The sequence below is a fragment of the Xiphophorus couchianus genome, chromosome 9 (genome assembly GCF_001444195.1).
Source record: "Xiphophorus couchianus chromosome 9, X_couchianus-1.0, whole genome shotgun sequence".
NCBI classification, from domain to species: Eukaryota; Metazoa; Chordata; class Actinopteri; order Cyprinodontiformes; family Poeciliidae; genus Xiphophorus; species Xiphophorus couchianus.
This window is the reverse complement of record NC_040236.1, coordinates 17491927-17511547: the sequence shown is the minus strand read 5'-3', so window position 1 is coordinate 17511547 and position 19621 is coordinate 17491927.

Here is a 19621-nt window from a genome sequence, read left to right as displayed (position 1 = left end):
AAAAAATGTTGATATAAAGTCAGTCCATTGTAGCCTTGTGGAGTGATTGCTTCCATCATGATAAAGTTCACATCAAGGACACAAGCAACATGTGATAGTAAAAAAATAAATAATTACATAAAAATGGACTTGACAAGAACTGTCCCTGCTTGCTGCCTCCGGCTCAGGAGCAGCACAGACTGTCTGTCTGATAACAGCAAGCTACACTCCTCCCCACTTTGCAGGGGACACTGTGCCCCACCAGCATGTTATCATGCTGCCTAAGAACTGAATCATCCTTTTGTGCATCTGTGTGTGTGCGCGCGCGTGTGTGTGTACAAGGGAGAAAGAGACAGAAAATGCAGTGTGTGTTCAAAAGAAAACACTGGTGTTATCTCACAGAGGCTACATAAGCAGACAAAGGTGGCTGTCTTTTCGCAGCCTAGGCGGCTCCCTCTTGCTGCTTATCTGCCTCTGTGTCTTTATTCCTCACTGGAAGATGCTGACTCAGTGAAAGAAAGTGAAAGGAGTTGGTTCGACTCCTACTTGAAATGAAACCCCCCCTGTTGGAGTCGAATGCTGCACCTCATAAGCTTGTTTCGATGCTTGTCATGCTGGTTTGTGAGAACCAGCTAACTGGTTCTGATGTTTGTCTCTCCGGTCACTCGAGAGTCAGTTTCTTTCTTGGCTGCGCTTGTCAGCATTTTTGGCTGGGGTCGAACGGAATACCCTGACCTGGTTAGACCAGATTAAACCCTGCAGTTGAATTGAAAATCTCACAGGTTGCCTGACAAAGGCACAGTTCCCGCCACATGTAATCTAAATCTTGCCTCGTCTTCTACATTTCTCATCCTTCAGTCAAGCAAGGATTCGGGGTTCCTGGTGGGGAATTATGCTTTCTGTGTGTCATTTGTTTCAATATACAAACACCTGATGCAGTATGTTTTCTCATTCTGTCGCTGCTAATGTGACAAATGAAGGTGAAAAACAAAAGTTAATGCTCAGATTTGTCATCACGCAGCCCAAGAACCGCAGAGTTACTTGTTATTTGCTAAATGGGTTTGACGACGTTGCACCAGGATGCACATGGTGAAGCCCGTGATGAAGAACACAGGCGCAACCCCCACAAATAGCCATCTACATGATCATGCATCACACATACTTCTGGGAAGAAGTTTATTGACAGAGAGGAAGGCCATGTGGGCGGGTCGTAAACAATTCACACAGAACGTCAGATCTGCTCGGCGTGCGTGCGTGCGTGTGTGTGTGGTTGAGATTGTGTATCGGTCTGCGAGTTTGTGCATCAGAGCGTTGCTGTTGTGAGTGTGTGGGACATGTGTGGGCGTGTAAGTGTGTGTGGGTGAGCAACATTCCTATCCATCAAAGTCAGCTACGGGCCGCCCAGTGCCCCAGGAGAAAAATGAACCGTGCCCGGCGCTACTCAAGCCGTTGCTGCGGCTGCCACCATTTCCTCCTGATTCATCCTGAGTGGCTGTGAGTAGGACGGCCACACCTCGCTAACTCACAGCATGGCCACAGGAATCTGGCACATGAAGTAAGGATGCTCGCTTGTCATGCAGGCTGATGCAGACCGGATGATAAGACGGATCATGCAAGGTGTGTTCATTTAGAAAAAAATAATTTCTCGAGAAACACTCGCACAAAGAGAGGAAATAACGAGGAAAGCAGTCCTCGGAGACAAAGACCTACGAGCTTCATCTAAAAAAAATAAATAAATTCTTAATAGAAATTATGTAAAATATACTTAAAGCAGTTAATCTTTATACATTTTTTTTTTTTACAGTTTTCTTAGTCATTAAAATGAGTTAAATCAAAAATGGATGAAACAATTTTTTTTTGAGTTTTATATTGACTCAAAATTTTAACAGAACAGGCAATACTTCTCCATTTCCCTTTTTGTTATTTGCTAAATAAAACTGGAATCCCTATATCCTTTTATTACGACACTTCTGCCGGATTCTCCTTGACAGCAGAATCATAACTCATCTGAACTGTTCCTTTTAGAAATGTATCTAGTATTTCCTCCATGGTAAGTATATTTAAGTCACAAAATATTACTGAGATAATCACACATTAGGTATTTGAAACATACGTAGATGCTTTTTGGTTTTATTCATCTATTATTTCCGTATATCTGAGAAAATAGCATGTACGTGTTTTCCTTTAAGACTATTTAAGGCTAAAGCAAAGATGAGCAGTTTCTTGGCAAAGACTGCTTGAAGATTAAGAAGATCCCCTTGATCATATTCAAGGGGATGTTAAGGGCATAAGTCCTGTCGCCTGCATATTGAAATAGCAATAAATTAACAACTGACTAAGTAAAATGTAAATGTTTTTAAAGTGTCATGCAGAGACGTCAAGAACCCAAATGCAGAGCGAAGAAACACAGAAGACCAGTGAAAATGATATTTTAATTAACATCCATCCATCCATCCATCCATTTTCTGTTCACCCTTGTCCCTAATGGGGTCGGGAGGGTTGCTGGTGCCCATCTCCAGCCACGTTCCGGGCGAGAGGCGGGGTACACCCTGGACAGGTCGCCAGTCTGTCGCAGGGCAATTTTAATTAACAGAACCAAAAAATTACTTTGTGTTTTTTGTGTTTGTTATGATGCAAAGCACTTTGAAATGCCTTGCTGCTGAAATGTGCTATACAAATAAAATTTGATTGATTGAAAATAAATTCAGCAGGAGGACAACTGGAGGATCTGACACGAAGGGACTGAACTGAGGAGTACAGGGGACTTTATTACTGGATGCGATTCAGGTGAGTGACTGAGCAGGTGGAAATCAGATGTACAAGGGCAGAAAACTGAGACATTGAGGCCAAAGTAACACAATCACAGAAACAAAATGAATCATAAGATGGAGCAACATATTGAAAATAATTAAACCAAACTTAAAGTCCAACAGATCAAGAAGATTTATGTTTCCCGGCCTCGTTGTTATTTGTAATTTGTATAAATAACATCCACAGTTAATCAATAACCATTTTGAATGACGAAAAATAATATACTTGGTTGAAATTGAGGTTTTTATGATTTTTATTATTTGGTAGATTTGTTAGAAAATTATGAATCATGCTTAAGAAGACTAACAAATGGGTTTTCAAGATTCTGCAGACAATGAGGGATTGAGATGGTTTTTCTCTGTCAGCTCTGTGATTGCAGATAACTTATCGCTTAGTGCAAAATAAGACACTTGCGATGTGGAATTTCTACAACACAATAAAAGGGATGACATAAGAGTTAGCACACCTCTCCGATGAGTAATGTTGAAAGTCAATAATAAACTGCTGATCCTCTAAAACAAAATGTTTTAGCTGCATTATACTCGTACACTCAGCTCTCTTATGTTTCTTCATTGTTTGCTGATCTCTGTTGTGTTCTTTGAAACCTGAGATACGAGGAGGACAAAGCAGAAAGAGACAAGAGGAAAGATTCTTCTTTCACGTCTTTGATTTTAAGTCAAGACGCTGCTGGTTGACTACTCGATTTTTTTTCTATTTTGAAACAACAGGGACAATGTGTTATTTTTACAGGCTCCTTACAAAGCCTGTAAAAGTAAAAACAAACAGTGCAGAGGCTGTCATGGATTCGTCTCATCATTTCGGACCAAGCCTCCTGAGCTCCTACATGTGTATGATGTGCATGTACTGACTTGTGATGATGCACAACACTTTTATGTGCATATGATTCAGAGAAATTCCCAAGAGTTTAGTATTATGTTAATTGCAGTAATAAATTTTAGTCTCCCAGTGAATTCAAGTGAATTGCTTAAGTAACAAATTTGATCAGGCCTTTGTTAACTTTTTCTGGTACTTATACATGATTTTTACTGGAATCATGAATTTTGTCAAGTCAATTTCCTTCCAGGTAAGCATTTCTATAGGGTTGTTCAGATTTTCTCAGGGTAGATGTAGTTCCTGATAAAATTCAAATTGTGATGCCTGATATTGGTGTTGATTGTCAGTGTTACCCCCAGTAAGTCTTCGTATAGTGTGTTTTTAGTACAACCTATTACACTGTGTCATATTGTTTTTCAGTGTCAGTTCTCTCCACATTGCACTCAGATACCTTCGGACCAAGCAAAGTCCTACATTTATAAAGGTAAACCTTCTTCTCTGTCAGTATTCTCTGCACACAATAAACTGTATCTGCACTGACAGGCATTATGAGCCAAATTATCAATGAGTCATATCAGAAGACATTAGCATAGCACTTCACCAGACTAATCACAATTACCATTTATTTACCAAGCTTATACATAACAGCAAGGAATTTGACTTCGGTTCTTCTTTGCTCTTGATAAAGACAAAAAAAAAAAAAGCAAACAAGAAATTGTTTCGTTAATTTAAATACTTACAACGAGGGAAGGTCAGTCCTGGTGATCCTCTCTGCAGAGTTACTTGTTTGTTGCAGTTTAGACCTGTCCTGCTGAGGTTATCCTCAGCAGGACAGGACGAACACAGAACAGGCTGAGTAACGACTAAACTTTCTCAAGTTTGTGCTTTCTTCCAAACAGTGTCCATGTGTGAGGACCGAAGGGTGGCTCCAAGGATCCAGTAGTATTTGAAGAGTATTTAAAAGTGTATGTTCTTTTGAGTAATTCCGTACATTGGCTTCAATAATTTTGGTACAGCGATAATAATTAAAACGTGGAATAAAAAAAATTATTTAAATTGTTAATGTATTTATTGTGAACATCTGAGAAAGCTTGGATTTTGCCGATCTACCTAGCTTCCAGTGGAGGTTAAATAATCTCATCTCTGTTATTCCACAAACTCTGGATTACATAACCCAAAGATGCCTGGTCATAGTAGTAGCGAGTAGTAACAAATGTGGTGTAAGAAGAGTGTTACTTTTTCAAACACAGCACAAAAGAACACAAGGTACTGTGTTGGTATCTGAAAAGGTGTCACATGAGCACACAGTGGAGAGGGGCCGAACAGGGAATGTTTTTAGTGCAGACGGGCCCTTCGATCCCACACCTGCAGAAAGGCGCCCTGTTTGAAGTTCGGCCCGCTCGCCCTCCCGGCTCACAGCACAGATGATTGGTGACACATCCATCTCGGAGTTCTGCGGCCTCGTACACCGAAGCAGACACCGCGCCAGGGCGAGTGTCGGCGAGAAAAAAGGGAGAGAAACTGTGCGGAACATGCGGTAACAGTGGACAAGAAAAGAAAGTGTCACTTTTTAGACTACGATTTAGTCACAATCACAGTTTACAGTAACTGCCGAACATCCAGGCCAGGAACATTCTCCACCAGAGCCCCCATTTCCAGAAACGCGAGTCACGACATTTCTTCTGGGAAACTTTTTTTTTTCTTTTCTTGTTGTTAAAACTTCAGCGGAGACCTACGCATCCACTTCAATTCAAAGCAGAAAGTTCCTCATGGAGATGAGGGCATACATTAAAGCACGATACTTTTCTGTTGCTTCAGACTGAGCGAATACCAACTGGACCCGTCAAGATCTGTTGACCGAGCGGCTCGTACGAGTGTGCTGGATTCCTTCCAAGGGTTTCGCAATTGTCCTAACTGCATTCAGACTTCACAGATGGTGCATTCATCATAGGGTATGGTATGGAGTGTTTATATGTCCCTCCACAGTTATGAGTAACAACATATACTGCCTGTATTTTGTTTCTATAAAGGACTTAGAACATGTTAGTCACTCCTTCCTTAGTCAACACATTCCCAAGTGGAGGGTAAAATGATGAGACGCTGCATGTGAGCCAAGTGAGTAATGACAATGCCGTTCCTCATATTTTGGTTCGGGGGTTTTGCAGCATTCTAAGTATGCTCTGACTCTACAGTTTACTCACTTTTTCTGGCTGAACTGGAAAAGAAAGGAGCACTTAATTAGCTGCCATTTTATAACAATGGAAGGGTGATTTGCTTGGTGCAAAGTGTGGAACACATCCAAGAGGAACGCGTACTTGTAAAAGTGCTTGTTCCTCTTGAGCATTTTTTTAACGTTACAAATGCAGCCGAAAATCTGTTTTACTGGGAGCGTCTGTTAAAGTGGCAATTAAGTAAAGCATGACTGTGACACGGAAGAAAAATGATACATGGTTTCAATTCGCTTTACAAATAAAGAGAAGTGTGTGTTTGCATTTTTGCTTCATGCTAATAAACATAAATCAATTTCAGTGCAATAAATTTACTCTAGAAGTCGCAAAATCCCTTCACTTTGTCCATCTGTTTGTAATTTAATCTCACAACTGTTTTATGGTGGCCTCAGGGGTTTGTTAAAGAATGTGATGAACATACAGCATCACGAGGACAATGGAGCACAACAAAGTGGTCAGGGACAAGGTTTTGGAGATGTTTAAAGCAAAGCTAAGTTCAAAACAGTATCCCAAGTTTTGAAGGTCTCTAACCTAAGAAACGGAGAGAGTATGGGACAACTCCAAACCCATCAAGACATGGCCATCCATTTATTCTGGCAGGCCAGACTAGGTGTGCATTTATCAGAAAAGCATCCAAGTGACTCTAAATTACTCCACGTAACACCATGGTACACCGCAGAGATCCAGAGCTGAGTTGTGTTAATCTGCTGACAGGGAAGTTGAGCATTCCACCTATGCTGTCTTCATAGAAGAGTGGCTTGAAGAAAACCATTGTCAAAAATAAGAATTGGAAAGTCCCTTGTCCCTTTTAGCAATATACTAATACTAAACCCACACAATGAGCGAGAAAGGAACAATTTATATTGTTTGTGGTTGTTGTAATGCGACTCAATATGAAAAAGTTAAAGGGTAATAAATACTCCTGCAGTTCGACATTCAGAAGACTCGTATTCAGGAGGCAGTTTTCACATGATATAAGATATATATACACACATAGAAGTTCTTGTAGTCCGTGTGCAAAGTCTTCACAAGGATGTTGCATTTACTTCCATCCAATTTTCAATCATTTCTATAACCAACCCTGATGCTAATCTGAAACCAAACCAGTACTATTACATGCCTAACCCTAAACTTCACCTAAGCTGAATTCACACCTTTGACCTAAATCTAACTCCCACCCCCACATCAGAACATCTCCAGGTGTTTTTCGGTGGGTTCTTATAACATAGTATTTGCTGGAAGAATGGAACTTACAAGGTGAGAAAAGCTAAAACACACAAACACATAAGTTCCCCCCTAAATTCCCATTTATTTACTACGAAACTCAGTGTCCTGCAGGAGCGTAATAGTCATCTTTGAAAATTCAGCCTCCTCATGTCTCCTGTGAGAATACAAAGTCCTGCTATGACTTGGCCTTTCACGTTTGTAACACAAGGCTTCACACAGCTCGGCATACTCTGTGCGTGTGCGGCGAGACATTTGTCCCGTTCACAGTCTTTGTGTCGTGATTCCGTGCTGTCCCAAAGTCCTGATCTGGGCCTGCAAACCTCTCACTGTACAGCCTATTCCAAGTGGTATAACTACAACAGCCCCCGCAAAATCAACCTGGTAATTGCTGCTTTTTACAGAGCCGGTCTGCTCTCACTAAAAAGGCCCACAATAGGACAGCCGGGAACTGGACCGAATGTGTTAACTGAGCTAATGAAATCCACCCACAGGACACAAGCCGTCCACGATAAGAACCTTTTTAGCTGTGAAACTCGACCAAGCTGGGAGGGTGTCAGCTCTGCGTGTTTGTTTATTTGTCTGTTTGGCTGCCCACGGCTCGGTGCTGGAGGGATCCGTGGTCCGACAAAGGTAAGGTGTCAGCGCGGAGAGGAGAAAATAGAACAGAGCAGAACAAAGTGGAGAGATAGATGGGAGAGAACAGGAGTAAAAGAGGGAGGAGGAGGAGAGAGAGAGACTCAGGGCAGGAAGTGTGGGTGTCTGGGTAGGTGGTTTTGGCAACACAGAATGGACTTCTTGCGTATTTCTTCTGGTAAAACAAAAGATATGGACTTTCGCAGTGGCTCTGCCCATTCACCAAGCGGCATTAGTTGTAAATGTTCCGCTCTTGGAGGTCAACGTGAAATGAGGGGGACACCAATTCAGCTCACCAGCTCTGTTTTATGAGCACCACTACTCCCAGAAGTTAAGCAGCGAGAAACAACTGATAGCAGATAATAGCTATGAATGTATGCAAGCGTGTACATGTGCGCGCGTGTGTGTTTGTGTATTTGTACAGTACACACTGGTGATGAATACCAGATGCAGGCATTTCCTTTGTTAGTGCAAGCAAGTTCAGAACTTGCCAAATCGCCCTGCTCCCCACCCACACAGTTGAAAACTTCCACACACTCCCACACATACACACACACTCACTCTCTCTCCCGAATCCTAGCCCACTAATCCTCCTCCGTCCCAGGCTTAGGGGTAGCCAAAGCTGGAGGCTAATTCAATCTTGGCTGGTGCGCCTCTGCTCTGTCCATCTCCTGTTGTCTCTCTGTTCTCCACCCTTGAACTTGTGCTCTTTCTAATTAGTTCTCACTTTTCTGCTTTGGTACCTCACTTTTTTCTTTTTTTTTGAGGAAAAGATCTCTTCGGGTCTTTGCTTTGCTTTCTGTATTTCCCCCCGTTGTTTGGACCAGGCCTTAAGCCTGTAGCAGGTCTTCGCTCTACAGCTGACACAGAGTAATTTAATCGTGGATTGCGAAGGTCACTCCAGGTCACATGATCGAGGCGTCAGGTCGTGCTGAGCTGATCTCATTTGTGACGTCAACCAAGAGGAGTATACAGCAGCCCTCTCCACCCTGTCTCCCCCTTTCACCTACCACAAATAGCCCTCCGTCCCCACTGACAACGTCATCCATTTCTGTAACCCTCTGACTCCGCCGCCCCCTTCTCCTCTTATCTTTTCTGCGTCTCTCCTTCTCTTCCCCTAAACCTTCCAACCTTTTGTCCCACCCACCACTTCCCCCTGCCCATTAGTCTTCCCCTCACTGCCATCGCTCTCCGTGGTTCTGTTACGATAACAGCAGTAATTCCATAAAAGAGAGAGTTCACTGGACTTTGGGTTCATTGCACTTTGGCAGACATAGTTGCTGCTAGCAGTCCAAATCAGGGAAACCTTCCAGGATTCCCTTCTAAAAAAAATAAAAAATAAATAAAATGCTATGAAAATGCTGACAATTTCATACATGTGAACCCAGCCTTCTGCTGCCTGCTACATTTCTACCACTTCAATAAAAATCTTGTGTTGTCGCTGAAATCAATGAAATGCTGCAGAATCTTGAACTGAGAACGCCACCAATGACGCGGAGTTAAATATTTACTGTGTATGGGTGGATGACAGGGGAAGCCAAAGTGACTCACAGTGGAAAGGCTGCACTGACCTGTGATGTTGTGTAGCTGATGATCAAAGAGAAGGCTTCACTTTAATCTAATACATGACGAAAGCAGCATTTCCTGTGTTGTTTCAGCTGAAATGCCCACTTAGTGGATCCTAGACTAAAATAGCTAAACTGGAAAACAGCTACAAACAGCAAGATAATATCAAGCAATTCATTGCAGCTTTAACACACAGAAAAACATCTACATATTATTAATAGCTCCAATTACCAATAGTGCCTTGCCAAAATAGTCATAATCCCAGAATTTAAAAAAAATATTGCAGCTACAACAACAAATTTCAGTATATTTTGTGTGAAACATAAAGCAATGCATAATAGTCAAAAGGAGGGCGGGGGGAATCCCATTTCCATTTGCTAAATATCTTATAAGAGTGCATACATTCTCAACCACCTTTGTTCTGACAACCCTAAATAAAATCTTGTCCACCGATTGCCTCCACCCTTTATGTGTAAATTAATACAAGTGACTTGTATATCGGTGGATAAGCATCATCATATATAATATATTTACATTCAATTGTGATTGTTTTGTAGGAATCCATTCTCACTTTGATAATGAAGTTTTTCTGTAAATATTTTTTTGTCAAAAAGAAAAAAAGCCAAATTTTGTTGTGATCATGAATAATTTGTAAAAGCAACCAAAGGATAAAACATCCAATGGTCTGGATACTTTTCACAGGTACTGTATGTTTATCTTCAAGTATTAACCAACATTGGTGTTTTCTCTGCGTTATTCTACTACAACTTTTTCGAGCTACTACTTTCTCTTGCTTTTTGAGCTAAAGCAGTTTCAGAGTCTCGGGAAGGCCTGGAGGCAAACGTCGGGCAGCACGTTGGAGGCAAACGTCGGGCAGCACGTTGGAGGCAAACGTGCTGCCCGACATGAGACATGTACGCATGTCTCATGTCAGAGCCATGAGACATGCGTACATGTCTCTGAAATGTACGCATGTCAGAGCCATGCGTACATTTCAGGAAGAAAGTTGTTGTCTCAGATTTTGGCTGAGCTTTTTTTCTGTCTCGTTTTTCCCAAGTTCTCTTGCGTATGTATGGGTTGTCTCCACACATTCTGATTTTATCATAAAAAAAAACATGCATTCTAGATTAATTATAACTTATCCATTGGTGTAAGCACATGCATGCATGCTTGTTCGCTTGAGTGATAGATAATGTGTAAGAGCCAAATAACCCTGTTTTGAACACGACTGCGTTTGTATCAGTTGTTGGTTTGGGTTAGGGTTACGAGCTCATCGACTCGTGTGTGTTAAAACGCTAATGGGTTCCATCAATATACCAGGAGCGAAAGCTAATCTACTAACCTCTCTTTCTCCAACCAGACTTTGGACTTATCTATGTTTAGCCATGTCTACTCTTTCTTCTCCACGTTACTTGATATAGCCAGGGAGCCAAAAATGAGTTCACAGTTAATTAGTCAGTTGTGTCTATTTCTGCCACGCCAGATGACGTGTCTGGTGTTGACTGCTTGTAAAGGATGTGTTTATCGGGCCTCCGCTAGTGTTTGTCACACAATAGCAAGAACATGGAGGAGAATTTTACATAATCAGACACATTACATGGTGGGCTGGCTGTGATGTGCCAAGTTCAGTGCCAGTTTAAAGGGTAAATTGAGACTACAAATGGGAGCGGAGGCAGGAATTGACTGGAACACAGTGTGTTATAGCTAAATATGCAGCAATATTACAGGCAGGTCAGGTTAATTTGGGCTTCTGCTCTCCGTGGGTGTAAAATATCTGGTAGTCAACACAGTTTATGAATAGCACTGTGGGATGTTTCCGCTTGACATGCTCAGGCATTCAAATCAAAGTTGGGAATAATAATTAAAAGCCACGGCCACTTCAGTTTTCGAAGGTAATCAATATTTTTATGATCTTTTGTCAGATGACATTATGACTTTGACCTCTAGCTGATCACATTTCCCCACTGAAAGAACTAACATTTACTCTGTTGGTTTGTTCTAGTTTTACCATTGTAAACCTGTATGAAAATGGAAGGAACAATCAGTACTATACTAGTGTTAAATTCATCATTTGAACTACTATCATCATTTGAACTACTATCAAATGAGCAAATGACCAGAATGAAATGCAGCTTATTTAATCTACGTAAATGTTATTTAATGATGGATATGTAACTTAGTAAATTGTCATTTTAACTAAGAAATAAACTGACTGGCTACTTTATTTAGTCCAATATCTTATTAGCACACATAATCAACAATTCAATGCATTTAGGTTTATCTTTCATGGTGAATATGTTACTTGACGAAGTTCAAACACTGTGAGCAACAAAAAGAGTTTAAGTGACTTTGAACGTAACTTGACTGTTAATGCCAAACGGGCTGATCTGAGTATTTCAGAAGCTGGTGATCAACTAGGATTTTCAGACATAATCTTCTCTCTAACTTGCAGAGAATTATCAGAGAAAAGGGAGCATATCCAGTGAGAGATAGCTGTGTGGATGCCTGGGGTTAGAAGCAAATGGGCAGACTGGTTTGTATTTAAAGAAAGGCAACAGAAGTTAAAATGTAACAACCTTTGTTCCACATTGTTGGGACTGTGAAGAAATAAGGCAATTCTGAAGGCAAAGTCAGCAAAAAGAGGCAGACGAGAGTAAATAAATCAATAAATGAAAGTTATTGAATTTTTTTTTGATGACACTGAGAATATTAAACATAAATAGAAATATACAATATTAAGATAAACTTGTCTTTCAGATCAAGTCATATCATGCTTTGTCTCAGACAAGCCGTCTGCTTGTCTGAATGACACATACCTACACATTTACACATAGTTACCATATGCAGAAGTGAGCCTACTCTGAAATCTGACCTTTTCAGAGGTGTTTACAGTAAAACTTTGGCTTGCCATTTGGAGTATTGGAACAGATTCTTTTGGCAACGCTCTACTTGAGAGAACTGTCAGTAGCTGCATTCAGAGCATTTCTGACCAGGGTTGAAATGATGTGAAACATTCGATAACGGCTTTTTGTTACAGACACCATACGCTGCAGTGCAGCAGCACACTGCCATATAAAGCGCTTTAAAAAAGCAGTGATGGCCGGTGATTTGTTTTTTACATTTTGTCATGCTGCAAACCACTGTGTTTCAGTTTAGTATATTGGGATTTTATATGATTTCTCCTATCTGGCCTTTATTAAACTCTTAAGGGTGTCCTGTTTGCACACCAAAGTGGAACATATCCATGAGTTAGAATGCCCCAGTCAAAGTCCAGACTAAAAATCCAATGCAAAAAAATTGATTTTCACAGACACACTCATAACAAATCTGTCCTACTGCGGACAAAAATTGATAAATCCCTAGATTTTCAAAACTGATACTATGAAAACCACGCATCATTTCCTTCCACTTCACAATTTTTCATTGAAAATCCATGAAAATGAAAAATGTTGAAGCGATCTGAATGCTTCTGCAAGGCGGTTGGTAAGTTGGAGGCCGTAAATGAGCGATGGATTTCTGTGGAGTAATTTACACTGCACACAATTCACATTCACATTCACAGGATTATTTAAGCCTCGGTCGGTGAAGAGACCCCGGAAAATCCAAGAGGGACACTCTGGAGGGTTCATTCAATGAGACGGTGGAGGATGGTGGAGCTGAAAGAGGAACACAGCAGGGGGACGGTTGGAATCCACTTGACTATTTCCTCATTTGCAAGAGAAATGTGAGAAATATTTTAAAAGTATTAGAAAAAAATTCCACCCTCAAGAGAAGTTTGAACATTTCTGAAAACATTTACTTTTCATAACATCAAATATTTCTATATGATCAGTTGCAAAGGTGTAAAAATAATCTTGATCACAGGATTTCTTTTTTTTTTTAAGGCTTTTTCAAGTTACAGTTTTCATCTCATTAGTGACTTTCCCCTCTAATTATATCCATCACAAGCAACTCAGGGACATCAGCAGAGGAATCCAGGCCAGAGGCAAAAAGCTATTTCTGCCAGCTTTGGGCATCCTGAGTGGAAACTAGCTTATTGGCATATTTTCCAACGCTGCTCCACCAAAGAGGCTTGTGACCATGAAGCCTCGGAGAGTTTTCAGTCACACTGGGCGCAGCAACAAACGTCAGCCGGCACAAAAAGGATTAACTGGAAAGGCAAAGGTCAAAAGGGGTGTCACATTTGCAAGTCACAGTGCAAAGCATTCAACTTGTTGCACGCTCTGCTTCTGCAAAACTGTGACTTATGCGAGCACGTCTGGAAAGTCCTTCGCCAAAAGAAGAAGAAAATTCTGAAAGTTTTCTCTGAGATTTGTTTCTATATTTACAATTTGCACAATCTGCAAAAAAAAAAAAAAAAAAACGAATTGAAGGGATTTATCAGTCAGTTGAAAAGTTTCAAAAGAGTCCAGGTGGCAGAAGACACTGAATGATGCAGGAGTTTCGACACAAGAGGAAGGAAGAGAGTCCGGAGGTGCTGCTCTGGAGTTATTTACGCGCTGCCTCAGTTCCCCTTTTCTTTGGCATGACTGGGCGCACGCATGAGTACAACAGAACACACCATAGGGCCGTCACCTGCGCTAAGCGTGCCATTAGAAAGGGACAAATAAGAGACTACTTCTGCACAGTGGGTGTGTGCTCATTCGCACTCATGCGTGAATGTGTCATCTCGTGCCCAGGCACATTCAGTATGTGTTTTGGAAAAAAGGAAGGGGAGCAGATCAGCTGAAGACAGACTGTAGGAAAAGGCGCGTGAACCGGCCCCAGGAGGCAGGGGAAAAAAAAAAAACACTCAGGGCCTGATGGAAAAATCACATGGGACTGAGGGATGTGACCTGAGAAGAACGGGGGGAGAGAGGAAAACTACGTTCACTGCAGGGTTGGCTTATCCAGAGCAAACAGATGTTAGCCTTGTTTGGACAGAGCCAAGCGTCGTCTGCACCGGGATCGCTCGTATTTATCTGGTTGCGTTTGCTTTGCTTCACGAGCACTCGACCACCTTCCTGCAGGGGGGCTGCATTGTGACACTTACATAATCCGCGACACACGTGGCAAATGTTCCTCCTGTGTGTTGGCAATCAGTCACCGTGTGGCAATAGGGCCGCCAATCATGTATGGGAATTTTCTTCAGGTTCCTCTTGATCTACGTAAAAGTTGTCAAAGTCAACTGTCTCTGTCATCTTGTGGACAATCTACCTGATTTTATAGTCCGTCACGTGCACAGCCGCATATGTTCAATTTTTGCAGCGATTCAGTTCAATAAGGGAAATGTATAAATAAAATATATTGATCGCACACAGAGAGAAAAAAATTGTTTTATGTTCATTTTGAAGCTTAGTTTTTTCTCAAATTTGTAGTTTTACACAATACCAAGGAGAGGAGTTCAAATATTTGCTACCAATATGGAGGAGGCAAAAAGGTCACAGTAAAGAATCCAGCTGTTCACAAAGTGATGCAAACTAATGGAAAGTTGAGAGGGAGGAAAAGTGTGTTAGGAAAAGGGGCGGAAATAGCCTTGAGAAGATTACGTTGAAACTGATTCCTCACGTAGAGTGATATTTTTAAAGAGTTAATTTAGATGACTATGGTGAACAGCTAATAAAAACTAGAAGATTTCACTGCTGTGACTGAAATGTTAAAATCAACAACAAATTGTTTATGCACACATAAATGTTGATCCTTTGAAAAATGTATGACACACTTACAGTCTTTTTGAAGGATTACGCAGACTATCTTCTGTAGGATCATCAGTCTTATCCTTGACTATGTAGACCAGGACAAAATCCCTTTGTTGTTGATCTTGCATCATATTGCAACTTTCTCAAAAACAGAGATTAGAGATTTAATAATGTGTTAGCCATAAACATCAAAATTAAGACCTGCGATACACTGTACAAATACTTCCAGTGATATTGTAATTTATTGAGATGTACAACAGAATTATAAACTTATTTCTGTATATTATTCATCTTTCTGCACAGAAGTGGCTACAATGATACCCTGTGAAATGCACTACCGCATGTGCTTTCTGCTTTGTTGATGACTTAGGACAAATAATGAGAAACATATAGCCTGAAAGTGCCTCTTCGTTGGCCTCATAACTAAATATAGATCTGTGAATAGTGTTGCTGAGGTCACAAAAGGCCAAGCGTCTCCCTTCTCATTTCCTTGAACAGAACCAATATCCTATAAGTGCGTCGCTCGACCTTTGACACAGATTCAAAGAGCTCTCCATCCTCACCTTATGGACCTGACACAAATATTCACACTTCCTAAATTGGCACTGTACATACTGTACGCTGATGATCGGTTCCACCCTGCAGATACACACCGCTGCAGGGCGTCTAGCTGGAACGTCAATGCTCATTATCAGGAACCATCTTGGCCAAAGGTAACTTGGCATCGGCCCAACATGCCATGGACAGATTTAATACATGCAAGAATGCAAATTAAATGTCCCAAGCAAAACTATTCACCTCCAATTAGACCAGGATGTGTTTACCAGGATGCAGCTATAAAGGCAAAACCCTCATCACTTTTTGCTGAAGTGATTTTTTTCTTAAGCAAACGACGTGTTGGATTTGTATTGTATTTCTTTGAGAGCGATTGAGCCGTTTACTCTCGCTGTTCCGAAGCTGTGTGTAAAACATCTCCTGCTTTCTAATAGGAGTCTTAAATTAGCAGTAAAAGGAATTAAAAAGTGTGTGCTGTTTATCAGTAATGAGTAACCCAGTTGAGTTCATCAAGGGACCGCTTAATGAGAAACACATTAAGGATGTGGAAAGAAAACTCTGATGTCGATTCAAGCAGATGTGTGGCTTCAACCTTCCATGTAAGCCTACTCAACCTGGGTTGCTTTTGGGGGACAAGGATTTGCCTGAAGATTCTCTTCTTTTACTATCATTTTCTGTTTCATGGTTAAACAAATGTATTCTGAGGAGATATATATATATATATATACACAGTTTTTTAAAAAGACTCTTTTTCTTGTACGGCTGACAGCTTATGTGCTACAGCGCTTGCAACCGGCTACCCATTTGGAGTTCTTTTATAACTGTGCGCGTTTGAGTCGGCTGCTCATTTTCGGAGCGAATATGCCCAGACACTCGCATGGAAAGGACGGAAAAAAGCACTTTCCTCCTCTCCCACAGAAGCACTCAGTGCAGTGATTACCTGCCTTGCCACTCAGGGGGCCATTTGCTGCTACCACAAAGCTGATTATCTCACCCCTACAGCAGGCTGTTTGCGGCTTTGCGATTTTTCTCCCAAATGCCCACACTGCTATTTGTAGAGAAATGTTACCTAGCTGGCACAGGTTAAAATCTGTTTTTGTTTTGTGTGTGGATGTTTGTGTCTGGCTGAGTGTTTTTGCGGCGCTGCCTGGCTCTTCGTCTCTGGCAGGTGGATGGGTGGGTGTTAATGTGGAATGGAAGGCTGGAAGAATGCAGAGATGGATGACACAAGCAGGGCAGAGTGGTGGGAGGCTGGTGTCAGGGCCCCTACTCCCACTACCAGACTGGATGCAGTATCTGACAGCTGACTGAGAGTCTGCAGGCCCCCTCTTTGCACGGTCCCACCAAAAGGTCAGCACTTCAATCAGCTCCGCTCCCTGGATGCCTCTGTTTCTCTCTAAAACCGCCTTTCATGCAAACTTGGACTCGCTTGACCGTTTCTCACAGGTGAAAGAATTTCTGCGCATAAGAAAGCCATCCGAGGAATGTGTTTATGCAGCTGAACCACACTGACATCTACGGTATAATAAAATTTCGAAGGCAGATAATTATGCACGACGGATCCTATGTGTAATTTTGGAACACTCCGGCTTGTGGAAAATTGCAGTCCTCAAAGTCATAACCGGCTCATTGGTGAGAGCATTTAAATTTTCCAGACCTTTAATTTCCTCTTCATTCCTCTCTCAGGTCTCTTATTTGCCTTCATACATCAGGCACTCCTAATATCCCGTAGCTTGCCACCTGCTATGGGAATACACAGTCATTTGCAAAACTTATTCACAACCATTTTTTATTCACGTTTTGTAAGGTTACGGCAAACATTTTGTATTTTATTTGGGTTTTATGTGTTAGAACCACCATTCACTTTTTTCTACTTCATGTCTAGAGAATCTATCGGATCCACAAACTCCAACTCCTTTTGCCAATTCTTCTCCAAATTCATTCAAATTGGATGGGAGCTGTGTGTGAACATTTGCTTTGCATAGGTCTTGTCTTCAGTTTGTAGCTAGATTTCAATCTGAGCATTAACTGGTTCATTCAAACATATGACCGTGATTGAACTAAATTTGATCTAAAGCATTCCATTGTAGCACAGACTGTATGTTTATGGTTGCTGTTTTGCGGAAACCTCTGGTCCAGTCTCACGTATTTTGCTACTTCTAACAGATGCTGCCACACCCACGTGTCAAGGTTGGGATAGTATAAGTAGATCTCAAATCAATCAATTGCACTGGATTTTATTTAGGGGCACTGTGATAGAGGGAATTGAAAAATACATGTCACTTTTTTTTTCTTTTTTTTAGATATTTGTAAAGTGTTTTTGAAAACCATTTGTCATTTATCTAACATTTGTCTACCACACAAAATGACAATAAACTACAATAAGGTTTTTGGTTCCAACTTGATGCGGAAAAGTTCAATGGGTACGAATACCGGTGAGAGTATTAGTGAGAATAAGAAAAAGATTGTAGATAAATCACATTTTGTCACTGGCTAGACGTTGAATTCAAACTAGAACTTGAAATCCTCCTTCTTAGATTTGAAGCTCTTGGTAATTAAGCGCCGTCACAAATTATTGTTGTAATTTTTCCATATGTGCCCAATAGAAAACCCACTGGCTGAACAGAGCACTCACTGGCGGTCCCTACAGTTTGAAAACGTAGAACGGGATGCAGATCTTTTAGTTAGCAGCCTCCTCTCCTGTGGAACCAGTTCCCGGTTTTAGTTAATAAGACAGACACCCTGTCTACATGTAAGACCAAACTTTTTGTTAAAGCTTATAGTTAGAGTGGATCCACTTATTCTTAGCGATGCTGCTATAGGCTGACGCTGCTGGAGGACATACCCCGTTTTCTCCACCTGCTATTTTTCCCCTTCTGCTCTCCATTTATGAATTGCCTACAATTACAGCTGCCTGTAACTCAATGTTCTCAGTTGGCTTTCCTTAGATAATATTTTACCCTTATGAATTATGAACCAAGTTATACTGCATTGTAAAATGGCTGTATAAGATACAAATAGACTGATTTGAATGCATATTTCTGCATCTGTTTACCTTAAACTGTCTTATAATTTAGCACCTTATTTTGAACTATATACCTTTGCAAGACACTAGATTTCTTTCTGTAAAAGTGTAATGCAGATATTATCTAGGGTGCCAAGACTGCATTGATGTTTACAGAGTACAGCCTCCAAACAGGACGAGCCAGAAAAACAGATGCACCGGTCCATTGTTCTGTTTCCTGCTCATACATCCCATAAAAACATTACATTGACTTCAAGTAAATAGAAATTCAAATGTGCAGTCTTTTTTTTTTCTTTTTTATGGTATGCGCATGTAGCACTTTTTTACGAGTCACAGCATGCCAGTTAATGCATCATCTGTCCCTCTCTCATTTTGTTTTTACCCCGCCACCCTTCTTTTCAATCATTACACTATTTTATTTGTCCCGATTGTGACTGATAAATCCACGTGTCGCCAACTGCTGTCAGCTGCTTGAATTATCATTAACACCAAGTGTGAAATGTCAACGTGAGTGTGCATGAAGCGTGTCCAACGGTGTTCGTGAGCAGAATGAGAGCACTGATGTAAAAGCGGTGAAGAGGATTTTTGGTTCGAGCGTCCACTCAGAGACTCTGATCTGCATTTCAAGGCTGGGGAGGTTAAAGTTGGTCTGCTTGCCTCAGATCCATACAAGCTGGTGACTAAAGCCTGCATGAAAACGCCCCAAAGAGACACAGGAAAATGTTACACTGGCTCATAACGAGAATGTGTCATATTCCAGCCTTTACCCACATATAAAGACAATCTTATGCCTCAGTTCTATCGGCTTTGTGATTAATTTTATTGCCCTCTGCATCCCTGCAGAAAGCTCAGCCATGCTGGTTTCAATGCTTTATGTGATTGTCTTTGTTCTCTGCTTCAGAGGATGTCATGTCCATCAGAGAACTGAAAACTGTTGATCAAAGCCAAATGTCAATCCCACTGTTAGTTGTCAAAGGTATTGCTTCACTTTTTTTTTTTTTTTTTTTTACAGTCAGTTGTTATGAACTGGATTACAGAGACATTGCTTATCAGAGGGCTACACATTTGTATTCACAGTGGTGTAG